Here is a 15,628-nt window from a genome sequence, read left to right on the forward strand (position 1 = left end):
ACATCCCTGCTTTTATTTTCCAAGCCTCTTGAGATAAATGACAACATTGCATTTGCTTTCTTAATTACGGACTCAACCTGCAAGTTTACCTTTAGAGAATCCTGGACTAGGACTCCCAAGTCCCTTTGCACTTCAGCATTATGAATTTTGTCACCGTTTAGAAAATAGTCCATGCCTCTATTTTTTTTTCCAAAGTGCAAGACCTCGCACTTGCCTACGTTGAATTTCATCAGCCATTTCTTGGACCACTCTCCTAAACTGTCTAAATCTTTCTGCAGCCTCCCCACCTCCTCAATACTACCTGCCCCTCCACCGATCTTTGTATCATCGGCAAACTTAGCCAGAATGCCCCCAGTCCCGTCATCTAGATCGTTAATATATAAAGAGAACAGCTGTGGCCCCAAAACTGAGCCCTGCGGGACACCACTCGTCACTGGTTGCCATTCAGAAAAATAACCTTTTATCCCAACTCTCTGCCTTCTGCCTGACAGCCAATCGTCAATCCATGTTAGTACCTTGCCTCGAATACCATGAGCCCTTATTTTACTCAGCAGTCTCCCGTGAGGCACCATAACAAAGGCCTTTTGGAAGTCAAGAAAGATAACATCCATTGGCTCTCCTTGGTCTAACCTATTTGTTATCCCTTCAAAGAACTCTAACAGGTTTGTCAGGCACGACCTCCCCTTACTAAATCCATGCTGACTTGTCCTAATCCGACCTTGCACTTCCAAGAATTTAGAAATCTCATCCTTAACAATGGATTCTAGAATCTTGCCAACAACCGAGGTTAGGCTAATTGGCCTATAATTTTCCATCTTTTTCCTTGTTCCCTTCTTGAACAGGGGGGTTACAACAGCGATTTTCCAATCCTCTGGGACTTTCCCTGACTCCAGTGACGTTTGAAAGATCATAACTAACGCCTCCACTATTTCTTCAGCTATCTCCTTTAGAACTCTAGGATGTAGCCCACCTGGGCCCAGAGATTTATCAATTTTTAGACCTCTTAGTTTCTCTAGCACTTTCTCCTTTGTGATGGCTACCATATTCAACTCTGCCCCCTGACTCTCCTGAATTGTTGGGATATTACTCATGTCTTCTACTGTGAAGACTGACGCAAAGTACTTATTTAGTTCCTCAGCTCAGTTAGCCTGAAGTGCTTTCGCAGTTGGTACCATGACTGGAGTATTGTTACCAGCACTGAGCTCGTTGAATATCTATTAGGCGGGGATGGGATTGCCGCTGTGGCTAGGGCCCGGAGGGAGGCCCCTCTGCAGGAGCCCTCCTCCACAAGCACCAACTCAGCTTCTGGCTCCTTTATCCACCCCTTTACACTCTTTTCGGTTGCTGCCTAGTGGTAATATTGCAGGTTTGCGAGGGCTAGGCCTCCGTAGATCGGGATGGATCTAAACAGGAAGAGGAACCTGGGTGTGATGAACGGTTACTGCCTTGTCATCATGTAAGGTGATGTCTCCTTTAAGACCGGGCTTGGAACCCTGGGGACTCCGTCTCTGGCTCCACCCATCTGTGAGCCATATATAAGGGGCTGCCTTGTGGGCTGTGCAGCAGTTAGCACACGTCTCGGCTCTAGCCTAGTTCTTAGTCTATTAAAGCCTTCTTTCCCGTTTACACTCTAAGCGTCGTTATTGAGGGTACCTCACTGGGCAGTATGTTCATTTTGATCGGCTGCACCCTCCCCGCCCGGGAAAGTGAGAGTGTGTTCCATCTCTGTGGTCCTTTTTCACTTCCTTCGTAAGGCTGGTCAGGTTCCACTTCAGGATCCCTGTCCAGTCATGAGCGATTTGGATCCCCAGGTAGTGGAATTTGTGTTTGTCCTGTTTAAAAGGCAACCCCTCCAGCTCTGCCCCTCCCCCTTGTGGGTTCACTGGGAAGATCTTGCTTTTGCTCAGGTTAAGTTTGTAGCCCGAAAAGGCACTCTTTGAGGAGCGCGATGGTTCCTTACATGCTGCTTTGTGGGTCCGAGATGTAGAGGAGCAGGTTGGCTGTATAGAGCTCTCTATCTCCTCTCCGGATCCCTTTCCAATTACTTTGCCGCCCCCAGCGCGCTTGCTAATAGTTCGATCGCTAGGGTGAACAGCAGCGGGGGTATCCGGTATCCCTGCCTTGTGCCCCTGTGCTGCCGGAAGTACTAAGAGCTGGTGGCATCTGTCCGTACGCTTGCCATGGGAGCGTTGTATGGGAGTTTCAAAGCCCGAACCGCTCCAGTACCTCTGTGAGGTATAAGGCATGATCAATTTGACTGGAGACGAAGTTGAATCAAAACTGAGGCTTTATTAGTATCAGATGCGTGGCCTCCCACAGCAGCTGGCGAAATGGCTGCGAGCTGGAGGCCACGCATATTTATACCCCTCCTCCTGGGCGGAGCTAGCATGCAGGGGCCACAGGTGAACCTGTAGTGCAGGTTCTACCGTACAACCTCTAATATCAGAACACAGTGGTTTACCACAAGGTACTTCCATTTAACTCTATCGAAGGCCTTTTCTACCTCCAGGGAGACGATCACCTCTGGTGTTCTCTCTCCATATGTGGTCATGATCATGTTCAGCAGGCGCCTGTTGTTCGATGTTAGCTGTCTACCCTGTCCTGTACCGTGCGTGGCGGCAGCAGCGGGAATTCCACCACTTGCCGCCTGGCAAACGCCCTTACCTGTAGATACCTAAAGGTGTTCCCCATGGGGAGCCGTTACTTCGCCTCCAGCTCACCCAGGCTCGCGAACTTCCCATCCACAAACAGGTCCCCCAACCTTCTTATCCCTGCCCTGTGCCACCTCGAAAACCCTCCATCTATTCTCCCTGGGACAAACCGGTGGTTCCCCTGTATTGGGGTCCACACCGAGGTCCCCACTTCCCCCCTGTGCCGCCTCCACTGCCCCAGATTTTGAGGGTAGCCGCCACCACCGGGCTCGTGGTATACCTCATTGGAGGGAGCGGCAGCGGCGCCGTTGCCAGCGCCTCCAGACTTGTATCCTCACAAGACGCCGTCTCCAGCCTCTTCCATACAGCCCCCTCCCCCTCCACCACCCACTTGCGCACCATCGCCACATTGGTAGCATGGGGAGAGGATTGGTTAACTAACAGAAAGAAAATAGTGGGAATAAATGGGTGTTTCTCTGGTTGGCAACCTGTAACTAGTGGGGTCCCTCAAGGATCAGTGTTGGGCCCGCAGTTGTTCACAATTTACAGAGATGATTTGGATTTGGGGACCAAGTGCAATGTGGCAAAGTTTGCAGATGACACTAAGATGAGTGGTAAAGCAAAAGGGGCAGAGGATACCGGAAGTCTGCAGAAGGATTTGGATAGGTTAGGTGAATGGGCTAGGGTCTGGCAGATGGAATTCAATGTTGCCAAGTGTGAGGCTATCCATTTTGGGAGGAATAACAGCAGAATGGATTATTATTTAAACAGTAAGATGTTAAAACATGCTGCTGTGCAGAGGGACCTGGGTGTGCTGGTGCACAAGTCGCAAAAAGTTGGTGTGCAGGTGCAACAGGTGATTAAGAAGGCTAATCGAGTTTTGTCTTTCATTGCTAGAGGGATGGAGTTCAAGACTAGGGAGGTTATGCTGCAATTGTATAAGGTGTTGGTGAGGCCACATCTGGAGTATTGTGTTCAGTTTTGGTCTCCTTACCTGAGAAAGGACATATTGGCACTGGAGGGAGTGCAGAGGAGATTCACTAGGTTGATCCCAGTGTTGAGGGGATTAGATTATGACGAGAGGTTGAGTAGACTGGGACTGTACTCATTGGAGTTTAGAAGGATGCGGGGGGATCTTATTGAAACATATAAAATTATGAAGGGAACAGATAGGATAGATGCGGGCAGGTTGTTTCCACTGGCGGGTGAAAGCAGAACCAGGGGGCATAGCCTCAAAATAAGGGGAAGTAGATTTAGGACTGAGTTTAGGAGGAACTTCTTCACCCAAAGGGTTGTGAATCTCTGGAATTCCTTGCCCAGTGAAGCAGTTGAGGCTCCTTCTTTAAATGTTTTTAAGAAAAAGATAGATACCTTTCGAAAGAATAAAGGGATTCGGGGATATGGTGTACGGGCCGGAGAGTGGAGCTGAGTCCACAAAGATCAGCCATGATCTCATTGAATGGCGGAGCAGGCTTGAGGGGCCAGATGGCCTACTCCTGTTCCTAGTTCTCATGACTTATTGGCAGCCCAGTAGTACCCACAGAGGTTGGGCAGTGCCAGCCCCCCCCCATCCCTACTCCGCTCCAGGAACACCCTTCTCACCCTCGGTGTCCCTCGCGCCCACACAAACCCCGTTATGCTCCTGTTGACCCGCCTAAAGAAGGCCTTCGCGATAAGAATGGGGAGGCACAGGAACAGGAACAAAAACCTTCGGAGCACCGTCATCTTAACTGACTGCACCCTACCCGCCAGGGACAGCGGCAACGCGTCCCACCTCTTAAACGCCTCCTCCATTTGCTCCACTAGCCTCGTGAAATTAATTCTATGCAGGGCCCCCCAGCTCCTGGCCACCTGGACCCCCAAATACCTGAAGCTCCTCTCCGCCCTTTTTAGTGGGAGCTCGCCAATCCCCCTCTCCTGGTCCCCTGGGTGAACCATGAATAACTCGCTCTTCCCCATGTTGAGCTTGTACCCTGAGAAATCCCTGAACTCCCTGAGGATCCTCATTACCTCCGGCATTCCCCCCACCGGGTCCGCCACATAGAGCAGCAAGTCGTCCGCATAGAGCGACACCCTATGCTCCTCTCCACCCTACACCAACCCCCTCCAGTTCCTTGACTCCCTCAGTGCCATAGCCAGGGGTTCAATCACCAGTGCGAAGAGCAGGGGGGACAGGGGACTCGTCCCTCGATGCAACCGAAAGTACTCAGACCTCCTCTTGTTCGTGGCCACACTCGCCATCGGGACCTCGTACAACAGCTGACAAACCCCTCCCCAAACCAAACCTCTTCAGCACCTCCCACAAGTACCCCCACTCTACCCTATCGAAGGCCTTCTCCGCGTCCATCGCCCTCCCTCGCCGGCATCATAATAACATTCAGGAGCCTCCGCACATTCAACTGCCTCCCCTTCACGAACCCCGTCTGGTCTTCGTGGATCACCTGCGGCACCCAGTCCTCAATCCTCGTGGCTAAGACCTTCGCCAGCACCTTGGCATCTACGGTTAACAACAAAATCGGCCTGTAAGATCCACCCTGCAGGGGATCCTTGTCCCGCTTCAGGATCAAGGAGATCAGTGCCCGGGACTTCATCAGGGGCAAAGCCCCCCCCCCCCCCTTGCCTCATTGAAGGTCCTAACTAGCAACGGGCCCAACAGGTCCACATATTTGTTGTAGAATTCGACCGGAAAACCGTCCGGCCCCGGAGCCTTCCCCGCCTGCATGCTCCCTATTCCTTTGGCCAGCTCCTCCAGCCCAATCGGGGCCCCTAATCCCGCCACCAGTCCCTCCTCCACCTTCGGGAACCTCAATTGGTCCAGAAAGCGGCCCAACCCTCCCTCCTCCAGTGGGTGCTCGGACCGATACAATTCCTCATAAAAGTCCCTGAAGAACCCATTGATGCCAACCCCACTCCGCACCACACTCCCTCCCCTATCCTTAACTCCCCCGATCTCCCTAGCTGCGTCCCGCTTCCGAAGCTGATGTGCCAGCATCCGACTTGCCTTTTCCCCATACTCATAAATCGCCCCGTGGGCCTTCCTCCACTGCGCCTCCGCCTTCCTGGTGGTCAACAGGTCGAATTCGGCCTGGAGGCTATGCCTCTCCCTCACCAGTCCCTCCTCCGGCACCGCCACGTACCTCCTGTCTACCCTCACCATCTGCCCAACCAGCCTCTCCGTCTCCCTCTGCTCTCTCCTCTCCTTGTGGGCCCTAATGGAGACCAGCTCTCCCCTAACCACCACCTTCAGCGCCTCCCAGACCATCCCCACTCGGACCTCCCCGTTATCGTTGGCCTCCAGGTATCTCTCTATGTTTCCTCGGACCCGCTCACTCACCTCCTCGTCCGGCAACAGCCCCACCTCCAAGTGCCACAACGGGCGCTGGTCCCTCTCCTCCCCCAGCTCTAGGTCTACCCAATGCGGGCGTGGTCCAAAATGGTTATCGCCGGGTATGCGGTATCCTCTACTCTCGCTATCAGCGCCCTGCTCATAATAAAAAAGTCGATCCGGGAATAGGCCTTATGAACATGCGAGAAGAATGAAAATTCCCTAGCCCCCGGCCTTGCAAATCTCCAAGGGTCCACCCCTCCCATCTGGTCCATAAAGCCCCTCAGCACTTTAGCCACCGCCGGCTTCCTACCCGTCCTAGACCTGGAGCGGTCCAGTGCCGGATCCAACACCGTGTTAAAGTCCCCCCCCCATTATCAGGCCCCCCACTTCCAAGTCTGGGATCCGACCCAACATGCGCCGCATAAAACCTGCATCGTCCCAGTTCGGGGCATACACGTTGACCAGCACCACCCTCTCCCCTTGCAGCTTACCACTTACCATTACATACCTGCCGCCATTGTCAGTCACAATGCTCGACGCCTCGAACGACACCCTCTTTCCCACCAAGATCGCCACCCCCCGATTTTTGGCATCCAGCGCCGAATGAAACACCTGACCTACCCACCCCTTCCTCAATCTTACCTGGTCTGCTACCTTCAGGTGTGTCTCCTGGAGCATGACCATATCCGCCTTCAGCCCCTTCAGGTGCGCGAACACCCGGGCCCACTTGACCGGCTCGTTTAGTCCCCTTACATTCCAAGTTTCAGCCGGATCAGGGGGCTACCCGCCCCCCTCCTACGCCGACTAGCCATAACCCCTCGCCGGCCAGCCACACGCCCGCACCCCACACCCGGCTCGTTCCCCACGGCGGCAGACCCCCATCCCAACCCCCTCTACTCGCTCCAGCTCCCCCTCGACCATACCAGCAGCAACCCGCCCCCCCCCCCAAGCAAGGATCCCTCCTAGCTGCTTTGCTCCTCCCATTGCACTCCCGCAAGTCAGCTGACTCCTGCTGACCCCGGCCACTCCCGCCTCTCCTTCGACTCCTCCCGTTGTGGGACATCCCCTCCTCCTCCATTACCCATCAGCAGGCCCTCCGCCTCCCCCTTCCATCCCAAGCACGGGAAACAACCCTCGCTTACCGCCCCGGCCCCGCCACCTCTGACGCAGCTCCTTTTACAGGCCCAGTCCCCTTACCCCTGACTCGGGCCTCCCCCTCCCCCGCGGGGCCCCATCCCCCCTACCGGCCATCCACCCCTAGTCCATTTACTTGCCCCTGTCCAAGAGCCCACCCGACAGACCCCACCAAAACAGTGCCCAACCCACCCTAACCACCCTTACCGAACCAAAAAGAAACAAGAGCAAAGACCCCCCCTCAAAATGTAACACACCAACAGCAATCCCCGACCACCCATCGCGATCCTCAGTATGTGTCCAGCTTCTCGGCCTGAACAAAGACCCACGCCTTCTCCGGGGACTCAAAATAATGGTGCCAGTCCTTGTAGGTGACCCACAGTCGCGCCGGCTGCAGCATGCCAAACTTCACCCCCTTCCTGTGCAGCACCGCCTTCGCCCGGTTGTATCCGGCCCTCTTCTTCGCCACCTCCGCGCTTCAGTCCTGATATACTTGCACCTCCGCATTCTCCCACCTGCTGCTACTCTCTTTCTTGGCCCATCTGAGCACGCACTCCCGATCAGCGAACCGATGAAACCGTACCAGCACCGCCCGCGGTGGCTCGTTAGCCTTGGGCCTCCTCGCCAGCACTCTATGGGCCCCTTCCAGCTCCAGGGGCCCCTGGAAGGACCCCGCTCCCATCAGCGAGTTTAACATGGTGACCACATAGGCCCCCACATCCGACCCCTCCAGCCCCTCCGGGAGGCCCAGGATCCGCAGATTCTTCCGCCTCGACCGATTCTCCATCTCCTCAAACCGTTCCTGCCAATTCTTGTGGAGCGCCTCGTGCGCCTCCACCTTTACCGCTAGGCCCAAGATCTCGTCCTCGTTATCAGAGATCTTTCGTCGGACCTCGTGGATCGCCACCCCCTGGGCCGTCTGGATCTCCAGCAGCTTATCGATAGAAGCCTTCATCGGCTCCAGCAGGTCCGCTTTGAGCTCCCTGAAGCAGCGCTGGATAACCTCCTGCTGCTCCTGCGCCCACTGCATCCACGCTGCCTGATCCCCGTCTGCCGCCACCTTGCTCTTCTTCCCTCGCACTTTCTTTGGGTTCACCATCACTTTTTTAGTTGCCCCGCTCCTGGTCCAAGCCATACACTGTCGGGGGAATGTTGCAGTCTTCTTCCCACACCGGGAAATGTCAAAACAATTCCGTTGGGGGCCCTGAAAAGAGCCCAAAAGTCCGTTCCAAGCGGGAGCTGCCGAACGTGCGACTTAGCTCCGCATAGCCGCAACCGGAAGTCGAGTATCCACCTCTCTCAATTTTACACCCATTCAAATAATAATCTGCCGTCCTATTTTTGCTTCCGAAGCGGATAACCTCATATTGATCCACATTATAATGCATCAGCCATGCATGTGTCCAGTCACTCAGCATGTCCGTATCCTGCTGAAGCAGCATCTCTGCATCCTCCTCACAGCTCACCCTCCCACCAACTTTGTATCATCTGCAAATTGAGATAATATATTTCGTTCCCTCGTCCAAATCATTAATATATAATGTGAACAGTTGGGGTCCGAGCACAGATCCCTGTGATACCCCACTAGTCACTGCCTGCCAATCAGAAAAAGACCCATTTATTCCAACCTTTTGCTTCTTGTGTGCTTACCAGCTTTCTATCCATCTCAAGACACTAACCGTAATCCCATGTGCTTTAACTTTATATATTAATGTGCTGTGTGCGACTTTGTCGAAAGCCTTCTGGAAGTTTAGGTAAACCACATCAACCGGTTCTCCCTGGTCAACTCTACTCATTACATCTTCAAAGAATTGCAGTAGATTTGTCAAGTATGATTTTCCTTTCGTAAATCCATGCTGACTTTGTCTGATTACATCACTGCTTTCCAAATGCTGTGCTATAAAATCTTTGATAATGGATTCCAGTAACTTCCCTACTACTGATGTTGGGCTCACTGGTCTATCGTTCCCTGTTTTCTCTCTACCTCCATTTTTGAATAGCAGGGTTACATTCACTATCCTCCAATCTGGGAATCTAGGAACCATCCCAGAGTCCAAAGAATTTTGGAAAATGGCCAACAATGGATCGACTATTTTTAGGACCACTTCCTTAACTACTCTGGGATGAAGATTATCAAGCGGGCCCTGAAGATTTGTCCGCCTTCAATCCCATTACTTTCCCCAAAACCATTTGTTTACTAATATTAATTTCATCCAGCTCCTCACCAAAACTTGTGTTTCTCAGAACTTGCGGTACATTATTCATGAATTTGTTTGTGAAGACAGAAGCAAAGTATAAATTTAGTTCCTCAGCCATTTCTTTGTACCCTTTGTTATGAATTCCCCCTTTTCTGATTGTAAGGGGCCTGTGGTAGCACGGGCAGCACGGTAGCACAAGTGGATAGCACTGTGGCTTCACAGCGCCAGGGTCCCAGGTTCGATTCCCTGCTGGGTCACTGTCTGTGCGGAGTCTGCACGTTCTCCCCGTGTGTGCATGGGTTTCCGCCAGATGCTCCGGTTTCCTCCCACAGTCCAAAGACGTGGAGGTTAGGTGGATTTGCCATGATAAATTGCCCTTAGTGCCCAAAAAGGTTAGGAAGGGTTGGGTTACGGGGATAGGATGGAAGTGAGGGCTTAAGTGGATCACTGCAGACTCGATGGGCCGAATGGCCTCCTTCTGCACTGTATGTTCTATGTACATTAGGTTTTATCAATCATTATCTCTTTTAATGCCTAGAGAAACTTTTACAGTCAGATTTTATGTTCCCTGATAGTTTACTTCCAAATTCTATTCTCCCTTCTTAATCAATCCCTTGATCTGCCTTTCCTGAATTTTAAACTTCCCAATCCTCAGGTCTATTTTTTTTTTTAGCTAATTTGTTTGCCTCTTCTTTGAATCTAATACTATCTCTAATTTCCCTTGTAAGCCATGGTTTGGCCACAGTTCCCTTTCTACTCTTGCACCAAATAGGAATAAACAACTTTTGGAATTCACCTATTCGTACCTTGAATGCCTACCATTGCGTGTCTGATGTCCTTCCTTTCAGTAATATTTTCCAGACTTCCGGTGGCGGCTATGAGGGAATAGGTTGCACATTTGGTGGCTCCCGTTTCGGTCGGACTTTTGGACCTTTTCCTCCGACTTTTTTGCGCTTTTGAGCGTGGAACTGGAAAGCAATAGTACTCAGGCACTGGACGCATACAGAATTGTATGGACCTAAGAAGCCGGAAGGCCGTAAACAGCAGAAGAAGTGGTCGAGTAAGGGCACAGTGGAGGCTGTGAGAGGTACCAGCATGGCTGGTGTTCAGAGCAAGGAGCCGACAGCCCAGCCCACAATGGAGCAGCTGCTGCAGGGTTATGTAGGAGGGTTTTTTGGCTCTGAAGTGTGACAACTTGGAGCCGCTACAGAAGTCGATTGACCGGATGGAATAAAGGCTGGATGATCAGGCTGAGAAGCTCCAGCAGTTGGAGAAGTCAGTGGAGGAGCAGGCTAACTGTCAAGCGGTGGCGGATGTGGAGATTCGGAGGTTGAGGGACCAGCAAAAAGTGCTTCTGAAAAGGCTGGAGGACCTGGACAACAGATCTCACCGGCAGAACGTGAGAATCGTGGGCCTCCCGGAGGGGGCAGAGGGGCTGGACGCTGCCGCGTATGTGGAGGGTATGTTTCAGAAATTGCCGGGGAACGAGGTGTTCCCGCGCCCGCCGGTGGTGGACAGGGCACACAGAGTGCTGGTGAGGCAGCCGTGATGAGGGGGTCCCCCACGAGCGATGGTGGTACGCTTTCACAGGTACCTGGACAAGGAACGGGTGCTGCAATGGGCAAAGAGCACACAAAGCTGTACTTGGGACAATACCACCCTGCGTGTTTACCAAGATTTGAGTGCTGAGGTGGCCAGGAGGAGGGGAAGCTACAGGCAGGTGAAGGAGATACTGTATAAAAACAAGGCGAAATTCGGGCTGCTTTTTCCGGCGCGACTGTAGGTTACGCATGAGGGTCAGCACCACTATTTCGAGGAACCCGAAGAGGTAATGGACTTCATTAAGAAGCAAGGGCTGGCCTTGAGCTGAGGGCGTTTGGTCTCATGTTAGAGCTTTTAAGTATATGTGGTGTCTCTCCCGTTTTGAAAATTGCCTGCATGTTTGGGTCCGTTTTTGTTGTTTCTTTTTTCGACCTTTTTAGGGTGTTGGAAGGTGGTAGGGGTGTGGGGGATTTTGCGTGCTTTTTGCGTGGTTTACCTGAATGTTTCCTGTTTGAGCTCTTTGATTAGGTGGAGTTTGGCTGGGGGGATAATAATAAAGAAAATAGTTAAAAGGGTTGGGTTAAGATGGATGCTTCAGGGGAACTTTGTGCAATCTTTTTCTGTGTCTGTATGGGAAGGACTGAGAGGGCCTGTTATTTCTTATCTCTTTTTTTCTTGTTTAACTTGAATTGTGCTACTGTGGGGGTTGTTTATGACTTGTATAGAGTGTTGCTTAAGTAGGGCTGATCTGGGGAAGTGGTATGGATGGGTCGGAGGAGGGGTGACTGGGAACAATGGGTGGGAGACGCGCTGGCGCCGAGGCTGGTAGTCCCAGGCTAGCTGAGTGGGGCTAGTCAACGGAAGTCGAAGTGGGGTGTGTGCATATAGTTAGATTAGAGCAGGGGTTAGGTGATAGGAGGGTGTTGCTAAGGGGGAGAAGGGGGGGGGGGGAGTTGTTCTGCTGACGGGGATGGAAACTGGGCATGGCAACAGTGAGGAGGTCATGGGTGGAGCCGGTCAGGAGTCGGGCCACATGAAGCGCGACACATGGCTGGGGGGCTGGCCAAGGAAAGGGGATGGCTGATCGGCAAAGGGGGGGGGGGGCGAAGTGCCCCCCAACCAGGCTGATCACCTGGAATGTTAGAGGGTTAAATGGGCCAGTGAAGAGGGCGCATGTAGGTTAAGGAAGGGCTGGGTCAGTCAGGTCTTTCGTTCGGGGCTTGATTCTAAGACGAGGGGGGGTTGCGATCCTGATTAATAAAAGGGTACAATTTGAGGCGGAGGGCACAGTCGTGGATGGGGGTGGCAGGTTCGTTATGGTGAGGGGTAAGCTCGAAGGGGTGAGAGCAGTCCTGGCCAGTGTGTATGCCCCGAATTGGGACGATGTGGATTTTATTAGGAGGATGCTAGGGAAGATCCCCGACTTGGACTCGCGTAAGCTGATCATGGGCAGGGACGTTAATACAGTCCTGGACCCGAGCCGGTTCAAGAACGGGCAGGTTGCCAGCGGTGGCAAAGGAACTGAGAGGGTTCATGGAGCAAACAGGGGGAGCAGATCCGTGGAGATTTAGCCGGCCGAGGCGAGGGAGTTCTCATACTACTCCCACGTTCACAAGGTGTATTCCTGAATTGACTACTTTGTTGTGAGTAGGGACCTGCTGGCCGGAATGGTGGGGGCAGAATATTCGGCAATTGCCATATTGGACCATGCTCCGCACTGGGTAGACCTGCAGTTTTGTAAGGACAGCTTTCAGCGCCCACCATGGAGGCTGGAAGTTGGATTACTCGGTGTGTGAGAGGCTGAGGAAATGCATGCAGAATTACCTGCAGGTGAACAATACTGGAGAAGTCTCGGCAGCAGTGCTCTGGGAGGCACTGAAGGCAATGGTGAGAGGGGAGCTGATTTCAATCCAGGCGTACAGGGACAGGACAGATAGGGCAGAGAGGGACCGACTGATTAAGGAAATTCTACGGACGGACAGGAGTTACGCGGAATCCCCGAGGCCAGAGGAACTGACAGAGGCTGCAGGCCGAATTTGGGGTGCTGACTACAGGCAAGGCTGTAGAGCAGCTTAGAAAAGTAAAAGGCGCGATTTATGAGCATGGGGAGAAGGCCAGTAGAATGCTTGTGCAACAACTAAGGAAGAGGGAAGCGGCGAGGGAAATAGGGAGGGTAGTGGATGGGGAGGGAAATCTGGTGGGTGACCTGGCAGGGCTGAACAAGGTCTTTAGGGACTTTTATAGGAAGCTGTACACTTCGGAACTCCCCGGTCTTGAGGCGATTCCTGGACGGACTGATCTTCCCAAGAGTGGGGAGGGGGTTGGTGGACGGACTGGGGACCCTGGTCAGGATCGAAGAGGTATTGGGGGGCCTGTAGGTCATGCAGTTGGGTAAAGCCCCGGGGCCGGAGGGGTATCTGGTGGAGTTTTACAAAAAATTTGCCGGGATAGTGGGGCCGGTGGTGGTCAGGGTCTTTAACGAGGCAAGAGACACAGGGTGTTTACCCCCGACGATGTCGCAGGCCACCATCCCGCTCATTCTGAAACGGGATAAGGACCCAGAGGCTTGTGGGTCATATAGGCCGATCTCTTTGATCAACGTAGACGCCAAGTTACTGGTCAAGATCTTGGTGACCAGAATTGAGGATTGTGTCCCGGATGTAATTGTGGAAGACCAAACCGGGTTTGTAAAGGGGAGGCAGCTGGTGGCCAATCTAAGAAGGCTACTAAACGTGATTATGATGCCCCCGGAGAGTCGAGAGGTAGAGATAGTGGTAGCCATGGATACTGAAAAGGCTTTTGACCGGATCGAGTGGGATTATCTGTGGGAGGTTCTAGGACGGTTCGGGTTCGGTGCGGGGTTCATCGACTGGGTTAGGCTATTACATCAGGCCCCGGAGGCGAGTGTAAGGATGAACAGGACGACATTGGATTACTTTAGACTGCACCGTGGGACAAGACAGGACTGCCCTCTCTCCCCATGCTGTTTGCGCTGGCCATGGAACCGTGGCAATTGCATTGAGAGCTTCTAGGGGCTGGAAAGGGCTGGTCCGGGGGGGAGTGGAACATCGAGTCTCGTTATACGCAGATGAACTGCTGTTATATGTATCGGACCCAATGGTGGGGATGGACGGTATTATGGCAACCCTGAGAGAATTTGGCCGGTTCTCCGGATACATACTGAACATGGCTAAGAGCGAATTGTTTGTAAGTCAGGCGAGGGGGCAGGAGAGTAGGCTGAAGGGGTTGCCGTTCAGGCTGGTGGGGGAGAGTTTCCGATATTTGGGGATTCAGGTGGCACGGGACTGGGCCAAGTTGTATAAGCTCAACCAGTCCCGACTGGTGGAACGAGTGAGGGAGGAGGTCCGGAGGTGGGATGCGCTCCCACTGTCATTGGCAGGGAGGGTGCAATCTGTTAAGATGACGATTCTCCCGCGGTTCTTGTTTGTTTTTCAGTGTCTCCCCATCTTTATCCCGCGGTCCTTCTTTAAGAGGCTGAATAAAATAATTCTGGGATTTGTATGGGCAGGGAAGTCCCCGCGGGTGAAGAGGGTGATGCTTGCAAGGAACAGAGGAGAAGGGGGGCTGGCGTTGCCGAACTTCAGCATTATTACTGGACGGCCAACATAGCGATGATAAGGAAATGGATGGTGGGTGCGGGGTCTGTTTGGGGGCGGATGGAGGCTGCTTAGTGCAGGGGCACTAGCTTAGAAGCCCTGGTCACGGCGCCTCTGCCGCTTTCGCCGGCACGGTACTCCACCAGCCCGATAGTGGTGGCGGCTCTTCGGATCTGGGGCCAGTGGAGGAGGCATGTAGGGGAGGTAAGAGCATCGGTGTGGACCCCAATCTACGGCAACCACCGATTTGCCCCGGGGAACATGGACGGGGGGTATCGACTGTGGAGGAGGGCGGGGATTGTGGGGATGGGAGATCTGTTCCTGGAAGCGAGCTTTCCAGGCATGAGGGTGCTGGAGGAGAAGTTTGGGCTGGCAAGAGGGAACGACTTTAGACACTTACAGGTGCGGGATTTTGTACGCAGACTGGTGCTGTCCTTCCCACGTCTCCCGCCGAAGCGGAGGCAGGACAGGGTAGTTTCTAGGGGAGAGGTGGGAGAGGGTAGAGTCTCAGACATCTACAAGGAACTAATGGGAATTGAGGATACGCAGACCGAGGACCTGAAGCTTAAGTGGGAAGAGGAGCTCGGGGGGGAGATGGAGGATGGTATCTGGGCAGAAGCCCTGAGCAGAGTAAACACGACCGCAACATGCGCCAGGCTCAGCCTGATCCAGTTTAAGGTCGTGCACTGGGCCCACATGACAGTGGCCCGGATGAGCAGATTCTTCGGGCTGGAGGACAAGTGTGCTAGATGCGCCAGAGGGCTGGCTAACCATGTACACATGTTTTGGTCGTGTCCTAAACTCAGGGGGTATTGGCAGGGATTCGCAGTTGTCATGTCCCGGGTGTTGAAAACTGGGGTGGTAATGAGCCCTGAGGTGGCAATCTTTGGGGTTTCGGAGGACCCGGGAGTCCAGGAAGAGAGAGAGGCCGGCGTTCTGGCTTTTGCTTCCCTGGTAGCCCGGCGACGAACACTGTTAGCATGGAGGGACTCAAAGCCCCCGAGGGCTGAGGTATGGCTATCGGACATGGCGAGCTTTCTTGGCCCAGAGAAAGTCAAGTTCGCCTTGAGAGGTTCGCTACAAGGGTTCGCCCGAAGGTGGCAGCCATTTATTGACTTCTTCGCAGAGGAGTAAGCGTCAGCGGGGGGGGAGGTCCAG

The sequence above is a fragment of the Scyliorhinus torazame genome, chromosome 16, assembly GCF_047496885.1.
Source record: "Scyliorhinus torazame isolate Kashiwa2021f chromosome 16, sScyTor2.1, whole genome shotgun sequence".
Taxonomy (NCBI): domain Eukaryota; kingdom Metazoa; phylum Chordata; class Chondrichthyes; order Carcharhiniformes; family Scyliorhinidae; genus Scyliorhinus; species Scyliorhinus torazame.